The sequence below is a fragment of the Rissa tridactyla genome, chromosome 4, assembly GCF_028500815.1.
Source record: "Rissa tridactyla isolate bRisTri1 chromosome 4, bRisTri1.patW.cur.20221130, whole genome shotgun sequence".
NCBI classification, from domain to species: Eukaryota; Metazoa; Chordata; class Aves; order Charadriiformes; family Laridae; genus Rissa; species Rissa tridactyla.
Window position 1 is genome coordinate 42,333,114 of NC_071469.1, and position 20,829 is coordinate 42,353,942.

The 20,829-nt window shown below is 37.6% G+C and overlaps 1 protein-coding gene across 15 annotated transcripts in view; it reads left to right on the forward strand.

Moving 5' to 3' along the window:
- Positions 1-20,829, forward strand: part of SIPA1L1 (signal induced proliferation associated 1 like 1) — a 219,345-nt gene that overhangs the window by 11,912 nt on the left and 186,604 nt on the right. For 13 of the 15 annotated variants that reach the window (XM_054197962.1, XM_054197973.1, XM_054197972.1 and 10 more), the window contains one exon: positions 10,244-10,346. The gene's annotated coding sequence lies outside the window, so the exon portion shown is untranslated. Of the gene's footprint in view, positions 1-6,421; positions 6,442-10,243; positions 10,347-12,828; positions 12,889-20,829 lie in introns of those variants that run through there. The other 2 variants (XM_054197966.1, XM_054197965.1) reach the window with 2 other exon arrangements.

Genomic DNA, 20,829 nt, shown 5'->3' on the forward strand with positions numbered 1-20,829 from the left:
GGCTCAAACCCCTACTACTTGCTGGGAACAGTCCCTAGCCCTGTGGTATCTCCTGTGCATCAATGTCTGTTAATAACCTTGAACAAAACCGTGCTGAAGAATGGGATAACAGTTTACTGGCACAGACAGTTATGGATTAGTGCTCAGACCTGTGCCCTGGCTTTATTTTATTTGTTGCTATAGCTTTAGCTCACAGTGACTACATGGTACAGTGCGACACTGTGCTGAGTTTGTAGCTTGCATCCGAATAGGATTTAATGGCAGTAGCATAGCATTGCATACGAGCTAACTAGCCTTCCTCCTTTGTAGGGTTTACCAAGCTCAGGGACAGCATTGTGCTAATGTGGCTGCCAGGGTTCTGGTGTTAGTCCAGCGGTTTTAGCTCAAAGGTCAGAAGATCAATGGTGCCAACATAATAGCTGGCATGCTACAAATTAAAGTAATACTGGAATAGAATGCTTTGGATTTTAATTGCTTATGTTAGTGAACTTTTGTGCATCTTGACTTGTAGCAATAGAGAAAATTGCAAAAAGAATAAAACAGACTGCACATGAAATGAGTAAATTAAATGTGTAGAAACTGTCAAATCTAACACCATTAAAATATATTTAAAAGCGTTCCTTTAAATCAGGATTAATATCTGGTGTGGACTCTCAAGTTGTGTTTAGGAAGGAAGAATTGTGTTCAGAAGTTACATGTGAGGTACCGCCTGGCTGTGCTTCAGAGAAAGTGTCTGCTGCCACTGTGCCCTGTGAGAGTCGGCCGATGTGCCTCACATCGTCACTCCTACAAATTTTCCATTTTAGTTTTCGTCTGGTTTTAGCAAATGTGTGGATAGTGTTCTTTATCTCAGAGCTAGCTTGTGTGTCTGTGCTGCATGGCAGTCACTGCTGAGATTGCACAGTCACTGTATCCTAGATTTCTGATAACAGGTTTGAGGCAAGGTTGCCCTTGAAGCTTTTGGTTTCCTATGGAAACCAACTTGTGTGGTTATGCTCTTGTGTGTGCCTGCCTGTTGCTTTTCTCCTCTCTAACACTTCTTTCTTTTCCCCAATCTCCTAAGTATTTTTAATTCAGTGGCTGTTGTTCTAGCCCCTTATGCACATGTGGAGTCCAACAGGCTTTGTATAAAAAGACTGCTAGGTGGGTGAGATTGAGTCCCAGCAGTGGCAAGAGCTGCAGCATGCACAAAGATGTTAGTCACCGGAGAAGCTGTGTGGTAAACAGAATTGTATGGGAGAAACTTCAGCTGGAGCTATCAAATCTGGTCAAGTTTGAAAGAGGGAGATTTGAAAGTACCAGGTTTATTTAGTTCATGTAACTACTTGTTCTGTATGGATTTCTCTTAAGTCTTCCTTCCAAAAAATAAAGTGCAGAGACAAAATGCCATGGGAACTTGTAGTGATTAAACTGTAGTGATTAGAGTATTTAGACTGCTTAATAGTTTCTGCTGGTAAGTGTCCTATGAGCTCTATTCAAACCCCCCCAGCCCCCTGAATTGTTCATACTGCTATTGTGTGAGCTGCTTTTGTGGGAGTTTTTGGTGGAGGAAATCACTCTGTTATCAGGCAAATGTCTTCCCCCCTCCAAGTATAACTGTTACTGATGAAGAATGGAACATTGGTTAGCAGTAGCCTTTTCATACCAGCTTTTCTCAAGAATAATGTTGTCCAAGTGCTACTCAGCTAGGTGAATGTTTTAAGGCCAGGCTCATCCCACAGACTTCTGCGAACACCTGAGATCCATCAGAGGAGCACAGATGTGAATGGCATCCTGCCCTCTCACAGTCCTACCAAGTCAGTGTCACCAGATGCTCCTGGCTTCCTCTCAGCTGCCTGGTGCTTACTGGCAAATGTGTTGTAAGGCTTTGTTGAAAGGAGGTGATGAGATGAGTATGAAATACTGTTTTGTTCTTGCTTTTGCTTGTTTGACCAGTTAAAACTTCAGCATTTTTCTTGTCCAAATTCTTCCTGTTCTGTTTGAGAAGCCAAGCTGGTTCATTTGGTACCTGGTCAAGGGATGCAGAAGCTAATTGTTTCGAATGTCACTGGACAGGTGGTAGGGGAGACAATCCAAAGAGGATATCCTGACTTTGAGAAATGTATCTTCTGCACTTCTGATTCTTTTGAACATTGGATAATAAGGCTGCAGGTAAAGCAGGATTTGTAATGATTTATTTTAAACTTGGGATTGATTACAAAGTAGGTTTGCAACATGAGATCTATCCCTTTTTAGAGATGGAAACCTGAAGTGTTTATATGCATCTGAGAGAGGAATGTCTTTGAATAAGCTGCATATTGACCTCAGTTGTCTATGACTGCAGCACCATGTGAAGCAGTAACTGGGCCAGACTCCTCTTCGTCCCTCTCAACCCTGCATTTCATCCTCTCGATCTGAGTAGCTGCCATATGATGTGCAATCTGGGCTCAGTAAACTGTCATTTCTCTTCCCGTTGCTCCTGAGAACAGAGATCTTTGATCCCTCTTCCCTTCAGGAGTTGAGAATACTAACCTCTTCACTTGCACTGACTATTTGCAAGGCCTAATACTAGACCGTAATGATTCATGAATTCTCTAGGATAAGAACTTCTCATTTTTTTCAGTTGCCATGCCACAGTTTTGCAGTTCAGGTGATAGTAGGCTGTCAAAAAGTCTTAACCTTTTTCAGCATTCTGCATCAATTGGCACTGGTGTGTTGGGCTGTAGAGCTGCTTTGACACATAATGCTTTTAACTTTCCTCTTGATGAAAAGAGGAGAGAAAGATGGCACAGAAAGCTATGATAGTTGTTGGGAAGCATATGTAATAACGTATTCAAACTTACTTTAAGGTTAGAAAGTGCTACAAGCAGGGCTTTAGGACTCCAAATACTGGGTAAAAGGTACAGTGGTCATACGTGAAGTATTGATCTCAAACTATTCTCTTTGCTTTAATGAAAGCAAAAATAAAATACATACCAGGTAGCATCATGACTTATTTGCATTACGCATTATTTATTTAGACAATTATGATTTTGTACTGGATTAGATATGCACTTTCCTGCGACTGAAACCAATTTAGTGTCATGTTCTGCCACACTTGATAAAATTTGTTCATGCGCCAAAGTCTCATTTGACTCAAACTTACCATGGTCGATGATGTGGCAGTGCAGAGATTTGCTGTTGATGGTTGTGAATTCAGCATTTCATCTTCTGTAACTTCCTGACAACTTTAGCTCTACAAATGTTTGAGAAAGTTTACTTTACAATTTTATTTGTAACTAGTAACTTAAAATACTATTTGTTTTTATTCAGTGTTTGAATGATTAAAGAGATGCTCTTTGCATGCATTGTACAACCACTATTGTCGAAGTTACAGAAGGATGCTTTTAGATGTGGTAAACGCTAATCTGCATTACGTTTATCTTTGTTTTGTTCGTTATCCATTCTTAATGTTATGCCAAAATGAATGCCTATTTCTAATTTCGTAAACGGGGTGGAAAAATGTCCTAGTGAGGCAGATTCTTTCTTGAATTCCTTTAAAGTATTTTGATAGATATAGAGCCATAAATCTTTTTATCTTGAGAATGTTTAAAAAAAAAAAAGGGGGGGGACATTACAGGAAAAGACTTTAATGGGATCATAAATGTTCTATTTGGATCTGTCTTATTAGACGTGACTTGGAAATTGAATCTCCTTCTGAAGGCTTTTACATATTCAAAGTTCTCAATAATTGACCTGATTCTACTATGAGCTGCTATTTCTGTTTCAAGACAGGAATTGGTCTTATATTTTGAGGTCTTTTGACCTTTCTTTGGAAAAAGGGGAAACATATACTTCTAGGGTTGTGACTAAGTGTATTTTTTTTATACTCAAAAAAATTCATGTAGGACAGTTTCCAACAGAATAGGAGATGCCAAGGTTCATAGGTAGTGTCATGGGTGCTACAGAATGTGCCTGAATTCATAGTGTCAAAAAGGGCAAGGTGAGGTGATTCAACTGTTGTAATGGTGGGAAACTTTTGACAAAATGGTTAAGGACATGGCTTCAGCTGATTTTTTTTTTTTAATTGATGTGTGTCAGGAAAAATTCCATTTATTATCGTAGGCATTCCATTTAAACTCCTCCCCCCCTCCAATAGCAGCATTTATCAGCAGTGTTTAGAAAGAGAGAGATACTTGTTCCTTTTAGTGTTGTTGTTTTTTTTTTTTCATGTGCAGTGAACTAGGAGTGTCTTCTGTTTACATCTTCCACAAGCTGAGGAGTCTTTCCTTGGCTTGATTATTGAATTTCAGTAGCTTAAATTTATGATACGATCATGTCTAAAGGCATCAAACAAAATACTATGCAAGTATAGCTCAGATTCTGCAGATGGATGTGGATATACAGACTCCCACGTTTTTATGGAGGCTAACCTTCACTGACTCTGCAGATTCAGTTACCTCAATGATTCTGTGTTCTTAGTTGACAGGGACCTCTGGAGATCCTCTAGTCCAACCCTGCTGCTCAAAGCAGGGTCAGCTAGAGCAGATTCCTTGGGACATTGCTCACTTGGCTTTTGAACATCTCTGAGGATGGAAACTCCACAGGCTGTCTGTGTGACCTGTTTCAGTGTTCAGTCACCTTTAAAGTAATTTTTTTTTTATGTTTACAGGATGTTTCTGATGTTTAACATGTTTTAGTTCTAGATATTTCTGGACAGTGCTTCAGCACAGTGTCTGTCAGGACTCAAGGGAAAAGATTCTCCAGGACATTATTCAGAAATTGTCTTTTATTGTTTGACTTCTGTTCTCTTTCTGTTTGTGAGCTACATAGCAACTGCAAGCTAACGCTACTCATTGGATCTCTCCATTAGATAAGGAATGGAATGACAAATTCACTTTTGGATCTACTAGTCTGATACAGCTCTCATCTAATGTGTTACGCTTTCTGAAAAGCTATTAAGGAACATCATCTATATCATAGATGTTTTGCTGGCCTGTAGAAGCAGGTGATGTAGTCCTTCTGCAAGTATGCTCAGAAATGTCCAGTATTCCTGTGGCAGGTTGACACACATGCTTTAGGTCTGAAACTGGCATTTAAAGTGTTAGTTTCGATGCATACATGTGAGTCAGAGTCTGCTAGAGGTCTTTTTTTCTCTTTTCTGGAAATGCAGCATCTTTTTTTGTATGAAAATGGTGGTAGAATGCATAGAAGACAGTTTACTGCTTAATCTTCATACCTTCAGAAAAGCTCAGTACTGTAGTCTGGACTGAACTTCTTCAGGGGAACTCAGAGTTGTGGACTGATTTAGGCTGAAAGATGGTCATCTGGTCCAACCCCCCACACTCAGCATGACCACCATAAATTGGAGGTGTACAATGATAGTGACTTTAGTTTTGTCTTTGCTATAATCTTCCTTTAGGTAGATGTAGAAAGCCAGAGGATCCACCAAGCGTTCTCCGGAGTAACAAACCCAGGTGTCTTAGCCCGTCCTTGTTCCTTGTGTACTTCAGCCCCCTAACCACTTGGTGGTCTCTTTGAACTTGCTTCAGCTCGTTCAGCTGAGGTCTCACTGGTGCCGTGTAGAAGTGTCACTTGCTGGGTTTATGCAGAGTACTGACAAGCACTGCAAGGCAAACACTGTAACTTAATCTTCCCTACAGCTTCAGACAGTGTATTTTCAGAAATGTCTATTTTTATTCTTAGACGCATGAGGAACCTTTGATCGAATCATTTTTTTAGCATATCACTGTTTCCAGAAAGGCTAATTTACATTGTCTGGCTTGAAGTAGACTTTCTAATTTGTAGCCAAACTTGTTTCACGCAGCTGCAAATTTAATCAATATATTTCTCTGCTCATTGAAGTTGTGTTCGGTTTTGTTGTGGTTTTTTTTTCCTAAATTGAACTGGGTAGTTGCATATCGTTTTAGTTATCCTACTGATGTATTTTGCCTTGTGTGGCATGCTGTATTGGCTTATATTGTATTTCTTCAAGCCAGCCATGAAACAAACCATCGTGGTTGTCTGAGTGGAAAAAGTAGTTTTCTGCCCGCTTTGTTCTTAGTGTCAGCTTTCAATTTATAAATTACTGTTTGTTTGAGCTGCATGCAGGGATGCGCTTTGCACTAGATTTTAACCTGTCGTCGTTAAAATCAATAAAAGTCATGACTGAAAAAATGCATATGGGAGAAATGTGAAAGCGGGCATTCTCTGAAACAGTGAGTAGGGGAACAAAGTGGTGGTGGGGAACAGAGAAGAGACAGTGAATATCTTCTTGTCCAGGGTTGCTCAATCTTCCACGTGGACCAATGAGAAAAGACACTTTGTCCTTGCTACTCCTATCTTTTACCGCATTGCTTGTGACATCTAGCAGGCTGTAGGGTGCTGCCAGAGCAGGAGCTGGCTGCGATAGAAGCTGTCCTGGCGCGGAGTCCAGGTCATCCAGAATTCAGACTCTTGGCTCAGGTTCAGACCTCTCCTATGGTAATGTTCTCAAGTCATATAACTTAGATTTTTGGCTGAAGAGTAACTTTAGCTGAAACTTGCTGGGACCTGCACAACATTATATTTTGGCAACTGCAGAACTTGTGCCGTGGGCTGTCAGCAGGTTCGATCACTAGCTTTGTTTTTAAGATACCAAGTAGTGTTTCAGGACGTAAGGACAAGTGAGCTTGCAGCCTGTGCTTGTGACAGCTGTCTTGCCTTTCACCTCATGGGAAAAAATTTATCAGGCGTAATTATGTCTAATTGAGCCACTCTTACTATCTTGCGAATGTTACTTTTTTTCTGTTAATTTGATCAGTGGACACAGATAAGATAAAAATGTAAACAGTGCCTATTTGAATGCTTCTTGGATCATTTAAATGATTATTTTAATCTGCCATGAAATTATGTGGGTTGTCATGTGGAGTTTCAACTAACTCCAGTTTTCTACCTCTTAGAGTGTATTTTATTCGCATTAGGAAGGTTTGGGTTTTTTAACCACTTGTACAGGACAAACTTATTTTTCTAATGCACCTGCAGCTTGCTTTCTGTAGTCACAGGCGTGGGCTTTCTAAACTACAATTTGTTCTTTTAAAACAACTTGTAAAAGCCTGCACTGTTCGTGAGAGTGTTCCGTATTAAAACTGCAGTCAAAGCCTTGTCTAGTCTGTTTTTTTAAAACTGTCGGAGTAGTGCATGTCTACTTTGTTTTTTCTTAGTTTGCTTTCATATCAGCTTCAGGTGAACATTGACTTCCCCCCTCTTTGCTCTCTTCGTGTCACCCAAAGTAAAAGAACAGCTGTGGTGTTTATGGTTACAAGCTCCTTAAAGTTTGAAACTATTCAATGTGTTTATTGCAGAAACTTCACTTGTCAGGAGCTTCTAAAATAACACTGGAAGTAAAAAGGCTTATCAGCTAAGATGTTATTATAGCTAACGGTGGTACTTTCTGCTTTTTTGATGGATTTCATTTTTATTGCTTAGATTCCTAACCTTACTGTTGAAATAATATTTATAGTAGATGTGGGTCAACTAAAACTCACTAAACTTGTAGCAACCTACTTTTTGGTTCATACGTGTCATTCACAATCACAGAATGGTTTGTGTTGGAAAGGACTTCTAAAGATTATCTAGTCAGAAAGCAGTGCTGCATTTTAGGGTGGGGGGGTCTCTGCCTTAATTTATATGAAATAGGGGTGGCTTTTATACCAGAGGCTGTAGAGATGTTACTGTTTCTGGGTGAGGGTCTGTCTGGTGTCCTGGATGTCACAAAATATAAATGGTATTTGAATTTTGAGGAACGAGGGGTTGGGAGATGAAAATAAGAGGAAGGGAAATAAAACTGTTGTTACTTTAGACGTGAGTTTCCTTTGTGTGAACTGTTGTGTATGTGGAATTGCTGGTAGGACGGAGCTGAAGAAAATTGCAGTACGGTAAACTTGAATTATTTTTTCTTTCTTTGCCAATAAGTGCATTATTAAACATTTTTTTATTGTTGCTGTTAAAACTGTTATTCTTAGTGCCAAACTGTTAGAGTGACAAGAAATATTTATGACTTGTAGCCTAAGCCAGTCTGTAGTTGGGAGAAGGAGGTTTGCATATGAGTGGCAGTTATTGTAAAACTGCTTTCTGTCATTGTTTTCTTCTATGACAGTGGTCTATACCAGATAAACATTTAGTATATGTCTTCATCAGAATATGTGAGTTAGGAAGTTGGCTCATTTTTGCTTTTGCTAAGAAGGTTGACTTTGAAGATCTTGCTGGCTGTACTTGCTTTTCAGTATATAGCAAATGCAGGTTTAATTATGGAAGCTAAACCTGCTTTAAAGCAACTGCAGCCGACGTGAATGCAGTCCTGTGTCTCTTTAGTCTCTAGCTTCTCAACTGGCAAATTTAAAGAAATAATCTAGCAAATGTAAATTTGTTTTCGTTTTTTATTTCCATACCCTAAAAAAACCCAAACAACCCAACAAAAAACAAACCCTCAAAAAACCTGAAACACCACCCTACCCCCCAAAAAAAGCTGCCAGGAAAAAAGAGAAATTCCTGGTAAAATGCCTTTTCTACCTTGGCAACTGTGCAGCGTGGTAGTGCAGCTCTTCCCATGCCAATGTGCTTGTAGAAGGTTTGGTGTGTCTCTGTCTGACAGCACGTGCAGTGCTTTTCCCCGGGAGCAGCTGGAGAGCAGAGGCTCCCGGGCTGTCATACCCCTTGCACAAGAAGTAATGCATCAGCCTGGGCAGAACTGAATGCCTTCCCTGTACAGCATGCATGAAACTCTTAAGGAATGCCTGTTTTTAAAGGTTCTCACACTTGGATTGTAGATTTGTGTTCTTAGTTGCTTGTGACTTCATCTGACTGATCTAAAATTCCTTGAGAAAACAGGAGAATTGGTTTAGCGCTCAGGAGCGGAAGGTCCTTGTGGGGCACTAGTATTTTTTTCCAAAGGCAACATAAGGTTCTGTGGGCAGGTAGTCTGCATTGCTGATGCTTCTTTTTTTTTTTTTTAAGTTGATGCTTTTGAAAAGTTGTGTAAGAGTTGCTTCAATTAATGAGTTTCATTCTTTTGACAATTATTTCCATTTTCACTGGTGGGAGAATACATAATACAGAGTACTAGCTTGATTAGTCTTTGTTTTCATGTGTTTTAGTAGATAAAACGGAGACTGTTCTTAAAAGCTAAATTCCACTTTGCATAAGTACATCCACACTAAGCAAATAGATCAAACGCTAATTAACTGAACCATTGGTTAATGAGCGCTGGAAGACAAGAGAAATTAATGGGCAGGAGTGATGTGCTGCTGTTGAACTCTATACCTGTACCAGGTTGTCTTTTGGTTGAGAGCCTTTACTAAGAAGAAATGCTACTTGATTTGGCATACTGTTTTATAGTGTGATTGTACTGATCACCGCATCTTCTGAAAGATAAACCTTAACTCCAGCCTGGAAAAAGGAGAAGTAAAATATATTACAGAATATATTACAATATATTCTGATATTACAACATGTGTTCCAGGTGTAATCACACTTCCATATTTTTTAAATTGAGGCTAATAACAAATATTATTAATGCTTGTAATATTCGTACTTTAGTGTGATAATGGCTTTCAGTTAAGTTGTATGTAAGAAGCTTCTTGGCTGTATACATTTGCTGGGACATAAGCATTTCATTTTTTAGAATCTACTTGCAGTTCTGTTCATGTGTAAAGTAAGAGGGAAATTGAGTTACAAAACTTGAAGTAGCCCTGTACATCTAAGGCTACTGCTGTACTACTGCTGAGAGCCACAAAGCTTATTTCTGCTAATAAACATTCGGATCTAGCAAGTTCTCCTGCCATCTTAAGATATCTATTCCTTTAGAAGAATCAAGTAGTTCAGAGCTGTGTTACTCCTGTCCTTGTTTAAGTTACTGTTATTACTGTGGGATGCTAATGGGTGATGTTTTCAGCAGGCAACTGTTCAAACTGATTGTTCAGCTAAAGGATGATCTTGCCAAAAGGGCTTTTTGTCTTTTGAACAAATTGCACAAATTGATTCCTCTTCTATACCTAAAGGAATATTGAAGCATATGGTGCATCCATAATTGAACTTGCCACGTAGTCTTATTCGGTTTATCAGTTCACTCTGTGAATTCCTCATATGGTTACAACTGGGACTAAAAGTTTTCTTGATAAGGTTTTCACAGAAGAAGAGAACAAGTTTAGAATACTTACTTTGGAAAAAAAAGGTTATTTGTTTTTTTTTTTGTGTGTTAGTGTTGTGACTCTGTTGCCATAAAATCCAACTTTTGATGTATTTTTAGGTGAAAACCACTCTTTGGACTTGACCAGATATTAACTCTGACAGGAATGAAAATCTGAAGATTTTTATGAACCTGCAGCTACCTAAAGGAATTGATAAGCACGGTAAGAACTGACTTGCATAAAACTTTCTTTTGTGGATATTTGGTTACTGTAATACAGAATGTGCCGCTTTCTGCTGTGTAAGTGGAAAGAACAAAGGAAATTATGAAGGGTAAAGACAGCAGTCAAATTCAGTCTTTTTCCATTCCAGCATAAGGTGAAATATCATCGTTCTGAATGCTTAAACCTGGAAAATGGTAGTGGAAGACATAGAGTGCTTTCCACAGAACAGATAATATGGTGGCAGAACACTAAGCTTGTTGAAGAAAAGGAGGTGAAATTCTTGGCATCTGTTTGTTTTGAACTCTAATAAAGTCAAGTGCCGTGTTGGCTATGAAACCTGGGGAAAGCAGAGCATTTTTTAAACTGGTTTTAGTATATAGAGGTCATACCTATTACGGAGTAATAACTTCAGGAAGTTACTTTTTGTTTGAAATACCCTAAAATGCATTTCATTTGAATTTGAAAAGCTTATTTTTTTTTTCCTTGTCAGATATTAGCTTTGCCAGATAATTTTTTGGCATGCAGTAAAAAGCTAACATTTTGAGGAGGCTTGAACAGAAGTGGGCTGAGAACGAAACCTCCCTTTTCTTTTGAAGAGCTATTCCAGAGTCTATAGTTAAACCATAGCTGTATTTTTCTGTGATACTTCTCATGACTTTATTAGCTTCATAGCTGCATGTGATTCATTGTAACAGTTTCTGACCTTTTGTTCTTGTGGGCTCTATGTTGTTAATGGACTCAAAAGTAGAATGACTTTTTAAAAAATAGATCGTAGGAATTTAAAAGGATCTTGGTGGACAGGAAGGATCATCCCATGGCAAAGTTGACTTAGTACAGTAACTTTAAAGCTCTTTTGTTTCTACCCCAGGTAATGTAATTCCTGCAATGCTAATGGGGATTTGGCTTCATTTTTCTTTATAAACATGAAGAGTTTCTGTGCTTGACATGATGGAGCAGGGGAAAGTAATATGCCCGTGTGCAGGTGGATTTTTTCATGGTTCCTAAAACAAGGACAGCTGAAGGAAGAATAAAGGTGGTTTTAACATACACTGTGGTGTTACAGATAAACTAACGATAGTTTAGGTCCTCTTTGCTCCTTGCAGATTAGAAAATTATTGAAAATGTTAATAGCTTCTTTCAGGAGTACTTAGAAATGCCCTTCAGTGTAATGAGTTCAGATATTCTTCCCTAAAATGGTTTATACTTTGTCTTTAATTGCAGTTTGGGCTGGTTTTGATAGAAAGGTATTTTGTGAATTTTCAAAACTTTTTAGTAATTGCTACCTAATCTAAACTATACAGAGATATCCCCCATTAATTTATTGTGTTTCAAATGGCCCTCTTTCCTGAATGGTAGTGAGCCAGTCTTATGTGCCCAAAGGAGCAATGCGTGGTTAAGAAAGAATATGGTTTTGGTGGTTTTTGTTGTTTTTTTTTTTAATATGAAAGCTCTACACTCATATAAGCACCTAAGACTGAAATGTGCTTAAGTGCACGTTTTAGAGGCCAGGATTTCACTTGCTCTCCTTTGCAGTTTTGATTTTGAGATGTGTCTCCCGAATTTATTTGTTTGACAGTCTAGGAAAGGGACTCACAACATACTTAGTGATGAACTAGGGTGCCTTATGTGTCAGATCTACACCTGAAACTGCATTGTGACTGGCCTGTTTCACTGGCGGTGACAGCTTATGGAGTCCTTGCTTTCTGCACTTGTCTAGATTTTGCTTCTGGGCCTCCCTCCCAGGTATGTCACTGCTGCACAAGTCACTGAATCATTTTGCTGTCTCTTTACCCCCTCCACCTCGTACGTGCTTGCACGATTGAGAAGGCAGTAGAGAGGCAAGAAGCTACACCAAAAAACTTGCTCATCAAACCACATCCTAAAAATAGTGTGGTAACTTTAGGTGTTTCTGGGTCTTTATATGTTGCCTTCTCTGAAAGACCAGCAAAGCTAGGAAATATATTTTTAAAGAGTAGCTAAGCAAACTGGAAAAGGAAGTCACTTATCTGGAAGTCTCAAAGCTAATATAACTTTTATTTGTAAAACAAAAAGAACATCGGTTGTAACAAATGCAACTTTGCAAGTGTAGTGCAGCTGCTGTCTCATTCTGAGAGAATTCAGAGCCACGACAATTCTTCTGTACTTCTTTTGTTTTTATATCCTTCTGCAATGAGGTTGTTAATTGAGGCTGCTGTGGGTCATTTTTGGACGCTAGAAACTGGGATGAGACAAAGTCGCTTTCTTTACACAAAATACAGCTGTTGGATGAGAATAATCTTGTTATGTTTTAAGCTGTACTTGAAATCTATAGGTGATAGATTCCTTAGTTCTCTTCTCTTTCTTTTTTTCTTCCCTGCGTTGGGGGTGCGTCACTCCTTTTCATTTCAGTGTTCTGAGGTATTTATGAATTTTCTCTGTATTTCTGTAATGAAACTTACTGTTCTGCTTTTTTCTCTCCTCTTTCAAATTTATATTACAACAGCATAGGTATCAGTGCCAGCTCTGTGCCTGGCAGATTGCTTCTGTGAATGCATTCCAACAGGTGTGTTGTTTTTGTTTTCCTGGCATTTATTTTGCAATTTAGTATGAACATAATACTTTACATCTGTATTTCAGTCTAGTTCGAACAAGTTTAGCTCAAGTAGTGGTTGAGTTGTGGTTTTAATGGAATGGTTGTTTGGCAAGCTTCGTCTGTAAACACTATGGTGCTTTCAGCACATAATATTTTGGGGCAGCCATAGCACAATTGCATAATCTTAAATTATGTGCTTTACAAATAAGAGGTGTTTGTAAGGATTGAATGCAAGCCTTGAGCAGTTGAAAATTTGGTGTGTGAAAAAGAATCTTAACTTCTTGTCAGTATCCCAGGCTTTATTTTAAACCTTTTCTTTTTCCATTACATGCATTGTTCAACCTAATATGAATCTTCTGAAGATACAGGAATGCGTGGGATTTGTTTCAGGTTTTGTAGGGCTTCCTTAATGAAGTATGTTGTTCAGCTTGGGTTGCTAGTCTGTAGTTTCAGGTGACTCATTTGTGACCCTTGTGACATTCCACACCCCTCCCCTGCCCCAAATGGTGGCTAGAAAACTTTGATTTAATAAGAAGTAGTTCTGGAAATGCTGAAGGAAATGCCAAATAGCGTATGTACTGAAAAATGAGAGAACAACACTTCTGGTAATCTGAAAGTGATTTAGATGCTTATTAATCAAAACTATTTTACATGTATCAGTTTTTGGGACTGTTAAATCTAAGTCTGAAATACTGCTAAAACTGTACCTAACAGTGCCCCTCCCCCCCCCTTTTTTTTTTTTTTTTAATATGAGCGGGAAAACTTAAGAAAACAGTATATTGCAGTAAGCAGCTATTTTTGCTGTGTTCTACTAGCTTCAGGACTACCAGCACTAGAGATGACACGTTTGGGGTGTTGTATTAAAAAGTGCCTGATCTTCAGTGGATGCACTTCTTGATTCAAACTATAATTCTGACCTTTATGTTGTCCTGTGGTCACAACTATATATTGCGGAGAAGAAAATGCTCTTAAGTTTCTTGTTAAACTCTGGTTATCTTACTGAGATTTCATCAGTCGTTGTGTATCATGGATAATTATTTCTTGTTTGTTTTCATGATTTTAGCTGTGTCGGGGTTTTTTTGGTGTTTTTTTTTTTTTTTTATCCCCCCAAGGCCATAATTGCCCATAATTTTTGTTTGCATGGAAGCTGTGCTGTATCTGATTGTTTGTCACTTTCTCTAGTCCGTCTATTATCTTTTTGAACAATGTGAGTGACAAACAGTAGTCAAGAAGAACCGCAGTAATTGTATGTGGTGATGATTTCTGTTTTATTTTCCTTTCTAAAATATCCCAATTCTTTTGATTGTGTAAAGCTGATATTTTCAGTGAATTATGCATAGTGGCTTAAAATCTTTTTCTGAAGGGTTAACAACAAATATGAAACCTGTTAATACATAGATTCACTTGAGGTTATTTATCCCTTCCTATTGCATTTATTGCCAGTGGATTTCATCTAACACTTTATTTCACAATCAGCCCGTCACTGTGCAAACCTTCTGTGGCTATCCACAGTGACTTACAGATAATTTTGAATCTGAATCTCAACCTTTTTAACTTTGCAAAGTTTACAGAAGTTTCTGTGTCTGGCACTTTACTCCATGTTTATGAGCATAGGTTGAAGTGTAGATCCTTGAGAAAGGTTATCAGTGCATCATCCTCTTCCCTTCTTTTTTGTCCCCTTAGTCACCATTTTTAAAAACCTTATTGCTTCTGCTTTCCTCCCACTTTGTATTTGTTTATTGGTTATAATTTCCAAGTAATTTGTCATGCTGTCATCCTATCAGAATTTGGTTTCTTTAAAACCCTTCAATGAGAGATCTTGCTGTTCTAAGCTTCCATGTATATTCTTGAACTGTTTGGATTTATTACATTGAATAGTTTTTATTGCCTCCTTGAGCAAATCCTAAATGATTGGACTTCTCCTTATGGAAATCAGTGCTTTACTATATAACTTATTGTGAAGAAATGATGATGTTTTCCTTTGAACAGGCAAACAAAGTAAGATGAATAATAAAGAGTGTCTCTAGCAGAGCCAAAAGGCACACCTTGTAGTTGTGGCAATGGCATGAGATAACTCTGAATGCGTTTTAACCTGTTGCATTGTGCTGCCTTAAACCCAAGCTGCTGCTGCACAGTAGAACTGGAAATATTTGTAAGACACGTGTTCCCTGCCAGTTGTGAGGCAACCACACCCCAACTTGTTTGCTACACTTAGGAAGGTGCATTTTTAATATATTGTAAACAGTTCCTCATGGTTGCTGTGTAATAAGCTGATTTAATGAAGTTTTTGAAAGGAACAAGTACTGTAAATCTCAGCTTTACTTAACAGGTTCTTTTGTTTGAACACTTTAAACTGTTGAATAAAATATGCGACTGCAATTAAGTTTACCTGTGCAGGCAGTACTGGGATACAGCTGAGGCAGCTTGCTGTGCCTGTTTCTGGGCTCAGGTGGTGGGGAAGTCTCCCAGGGTGCCACCTTCCTTACACTTTACTCCTCACCTTCTCCCCTGCTGGGAAATCAATGTGCTGCAAATACACAGATATATTTTAGACCTATCAGTAACCCAGTGGCAGAGCTGTGCTACGTAGAGAGGTGGCTACTATGCATGCTCTGAGAGCCAGTGTGGTAGTGTGAAATATTCATTTGCACTAGATTTTGAGGATATCTGAGAGGCATCGTGTTAACATTCAGATAGCAAGGAGAAGATACTCAGAACAATTCTAGTCCGTTTGCCTTTAGAAGTGTTTCTCTGAGACTTCTAGATAACATACAAAATAGTAAATCTCTGTTGGCTGGGCTCTGGGGTTGTAAAATGCCAAATATAATACTTGTGAAGCAGTACATGAATTAACTTGTTTCTGATAGTGTCTCAAGTGATATATGTTAATTCTAGAATGATATTCTAAAAAATCACATAATAATCCTAACGTAATTAGTGTTTCGTGGATGATAATGTTCCGTGTAAGCTCATTTTGCTTTTGAAAATTAACTGCAAGTACACTATGATGCTCTGTGATACTTACTTCTGAGGTAAGTGTGTTCTTTAGTATTGCAGAAAAAATTTACCTGAATACAAGATAAACCAAACAAATTTTCCAAAGTTTCATGTTGGTATCCACAAAGAGAAAATCCTCTTTTCTGACCTGTTCTTGGGCATGAAATCATATGAATAACAAGGACACTTACTGCTTTTAGTTGTACACAAAGAATGGTTTTTATTTTTCTGTGGCCAGTGGCTATATTGCTTTCTACCAAAGCATCTAGTCTTTTATTTCTAGGTGCTTTTATAGTTAGAAAATAGCGCCTGATGGCGAAAATAGATAAGTGTTGTTCTCTCAAGCAACATAATTGGTGCTCAGGAATAGAATAAGTAGGTCTTTGAAATATAATAATGCTTCTCCTGTTGTTCTGTAGGTTCCTGTGGTATTTCTTTTGCCTTGAAATGAATTCTTATTTCCCAAATCTTTGTTGCAGATAGCTAGCAAACATACATTTTTATTTTTGAAGTTCTTTGCTGTTTTAATGGATCAGCCAAACTTTGCTTTAATGGCAGCTCGAGTGCTAGAACACAAAATGACAGTTTCCATAAAAATGTGCCAGCTCGTAGAACTGCTGTGAAGTGACCAAATGTGGGTCTGTCTGAAGCCTGAAGAAGATAGGAAACTGCCTAACTGGACATGTTGTTCACCTGTGCACCTGAATGCCGCCTGTTTACCTGCTTTATGTTTTGATTACTGTTTGTCCTTTACTACTTTTGATATTCCATACGCAGGTAGGTCCTGGGACTCTGCTGTAGTTCAACAACAGTTCTAAGAATCTGCCTCAGCTTTCATAGATGAGGTGGTCTGCAGATAAATGATATATCTATCGACAATACTTGAATATTTTAGTTTTATGAAAGTGGGGAAACAAAAACAACCAAAAAAACACACCAAAAAACTTTCATAGGTAAATTTCCATAATTAAATACTAGCTCACTTGTATCTATCTTTTATTTTGAAATTGATGCTGGTAAGGTTCCTGTAAGATATTTATTGCCACTGACTTGCTCTGCTGATGCTAATTGTTAGTCGTGACAATTTGTGAATAGGGTGGTGACATGTAAACCGCAGACTGAGCATAAACTGCAAGCTGGCCGTAAGGAACTGAAAATAATCTGTGAATTAACTACTGCAAAGGACTGAAAATTATCTGTGAATTAACTACTTCACCCAGGAAGTTACTGGGAGGCAAAATGGTCCCTCCAAATTACCTGGCTGCAACTATTTGTTGAAACGGAGTAATTTTGGGTAATCTAGGAGAATATAAAATTTAGGAAGCTACATGCTGTGCCTGGATTTTGAGTAAAGCCCTACTATCGTTGATGAATACTTACTGTATTTTTGTATGCAAAAAAAACCCCCCACCTTCTCCCCTGTTATAAAGAGCAGTACTACTTTCTACTATTTATTTCCTGTTAAATGTTGGGGGAGGAAGTAGGGAGTGTGATATGACTAACCTACATTAAAAATAACTAAACCCATAGTTGCATAGTGCTTCTTCACTGATAAAAGAACTGAAATGTATTTCTCTTTGTTGTAGTTAGCTTAATGTAACTAAGTAATTGCATTTCCGTTACACTTCTACAATAATATTAGTTTTAAAACCAGAAGCAGTATTATCTCAGTACGCTATGTTATTGTGTGTAATGGGTTATAATAATAAAACAAAATTCTAATTTTGAAACTATATTCAAGAAGACTTTTCTTAGTATTTGGAGTTTTGCGTGACAGTAAAGAAATTTTTGCAGACTTTTTGTACTTGAGGAAGATACTAGTTTATTAGTTAATATTTTGAAATGAATTCTGGTAATCTGAGGCATCCCTGACACATTCAGGAAAACAAATAAGTATAGTATATGCACATTTTAATTGTGGATGAGGTCAAGCCTCACTAGGTACCTGATCATGGTAGTTGACACTCTACAGGTTTTAGCATTGCAGTTGAATCTCTGTGGGCTGCCTGGTGCAGAACAGTGCATTTATTTAATGAATGGTTCTATTTCTGAACTTCCCTTGGCAAGTTGCAGTTGGCTAGTGAGGTTGAAAGATTTAGTCTAAGGATTTTTGTCTTCTAAAACTACATATTAAATTTTAGGGATAGCTTGTAAGATTCCGAAATTACGAAGTTAGTAAAACAGAAAATAATGTTTCTTCCTAAAGCATTTTTGAAGTAGTCCACTCAGGGAGTGGGGGGGAATTGTAAACATGTAAAAATCATAAAACCTGAAGCTGGCTAAGCATATATGGCCCTTCATCTCCACTGACAATCAGGAACAGGTCTGTTTGATATTTCAGGGTCTTATCTGTATACTGTACTAAAGCCTCCCGACTACTTAAGAACAGCAGCGTTGTATTCTCAGTTGTTTGGAAAGGTTTCATTATCAGATGAATTTAAAAGCAAAACTCTATTGCCATGACCGATTAATGTAGAACAGGGATATACTACCAAAGATTATTTCTGTTGGTTTTTTTGTTGTACTCCATAACAAAATATGTTGAGATCAGTACTGGTAATAAGAATTCCAATTTTAGATTTATTTCATTTTTCAGGCTTTGCATTTCTGAGGTAGGTGAATTTTTTATTTGAAACTTTAAATTGGTTGTAACTTAACAGCCTCACAAAAAGTTTTTCTAATTTCTGAGGGGGAAGTTTCAAACATACCTTTTAATCTTGAGTATGCAAATAGTTGAATGATTATTATAGCCATTTTTATTTACAATTGTACATTTGCTCTGATTAGTGTCTTAACCTGTATTTGGCAAATATAAGTTACTTTATTGTTGCCTTTTGTTAACAATGGCTTACTTCTTAAAAAAAAAAAATATAACCCATAAGCAGAAATCTGATCTCACAAAATAGTGTTACGACCTCTTAAGACGGCTTGTTGACACAACATAATTTCATGCACATATACAGATATTTACACGAGGAAATTTTGAGTTGATGAGAGTTCAATGTGGATGATGAGCAGAAGACTATTTTAATGTGTGGTACAGCTGGTGACCATGAACATGTGCTTTGAGCTGGTGTTTACTCCCCTGGTATATAACTGCCGGCCTTCTCTTTGTGACAGTCCTGTGTTTAGCATGGTAATTTTTTTGCTTTGCAGCGTAGAGTAGGGGTAGAAGATCTTCTGGAGCCAAACAGTTTGATCCAGATTCAATTGGCTTATAGATGCATAAAAACCAGGTATGAATTTAAAACAGCAAAGTAGTAATGCAAAACAAGGTGAGAACTTGGTTCATGTGCTAAACATTATTCCACCATGGCCAGCTTCTACATTATTATAATCATGTATATTATTTTAAGCATATATAACCATGTATTTTATATATGTGTATATGCATATTTCAGAGTGCTTATGGTCTTCATACTCTAGAAAAGAGTTGCTGCATACTGTACCTATAAAATTTATTTACTCTCATGTCTGGTTAATGAGTCTATTTAATCAACAAAGTCCATTAGTTCCTGAAAATAGTATTTGTTTATAGAAATCTGAGAAGCAAAGTCCATCTAATAGCTTGAGCTGAGTTAAGCTTTCAGCTGCATGGAAATACTGGATTTCAGGGAATCATCTTTTGAGGAAGCAGGGAACAGAAGACAGTGCTTCTCTTACCATGTTTCCTTTAATGGTCCTGTCAGAAGTACGTTACTCTGCAAAAGATGAGCTGAGCTGAAAATCTTTTATCACTTACTATGCATTTGTAAGGGAAAAAAAAAATGCACAGACCTCTGGTGCTGCTGTTCTTATTCTTTTTATGAACCAATCTTCCTTTCTGCTCAAGATACAATTCCTCATCTGTTTCCAATGTCAAAGGATAGACAAAGAGCTTTGAAAGCAATAATTACTTAAAGGCATGTGAGAGAGAAATAACTTGCATTGGAATTGTCAGTCTATTTTTGTTCATGCTCTCCGTGAGTGGTTTTTGTATTTTCCCATGCTTTCGTGGTTTTTTTTTCCAGTTAAAAATTTAGTGTGGGGTGACACGGACTCTGTAAATTTTTTTCTTTTGAGTTACAAGGCCTTTGAAGACTATTACTCATCAAGTGAAATGAATTTTCAGAGTATGGATTCTGATGCTTGCATACATTTTATATACTAGGCTTCGCTTTGGGGTACTATTTTACTGGCATTGGTCACCACGTAGCACAGAGCTGCTTTGTGAGGAGCACTGACTTCTTTGTAGCCTGCCAAAAAGTGTATGTGGGTTGGCAGCATGAATGCCATCCTTTGGATGAAAATTTTTGATTCCAGAATTAAGCCACAAAGAGTAGATGGAAAAAACAACGATACTCAGTCTGTTATTTTTCTAAAAAACATTAAATAAGTTAGTCTTTCAGTGTAGAAATGCTGAAAAATAAAAGCCAGCAGTTGCTTGATGTTTCTTCACGTTTAGACACTTTAACATTTTCCAAAATACTTTGAAATTTGTGAGTGATTTCTTTCAAAAATAAAACAAGATTAAGCATTTCAGTAGTTTGCTGAGTAAGCAGGAAATTTTGAAAGTGAGTATTATTTGGTTCTATTAAGCTATTTGGCTGCTGTCTTTAAGTAGAATTTTAAGTGTTTTTAGATGCTTTGCAATTCAGCATTTGGTTTGCTACCTCAAGAGGGAATAATACTAAGGTCGTGTTTTGTGGTAGTTGTATAAGGCACTTACAGTTTGTGAGCACAAAAGATGGGGTGAAAGGCAAATCATATAACTTATTTCATGAATGCAATGGGATTTGAAATGTCTGAGAATATAATGTTTTCATTAAATATCCCATTTCCTACTACATAGTTTTCTAATACAGATTCTGATTTCCCTAGTGGAAATGCATTGTTCTGAAACCATGAGCAAAAAAAGTAGTTTAGCTAAAATGT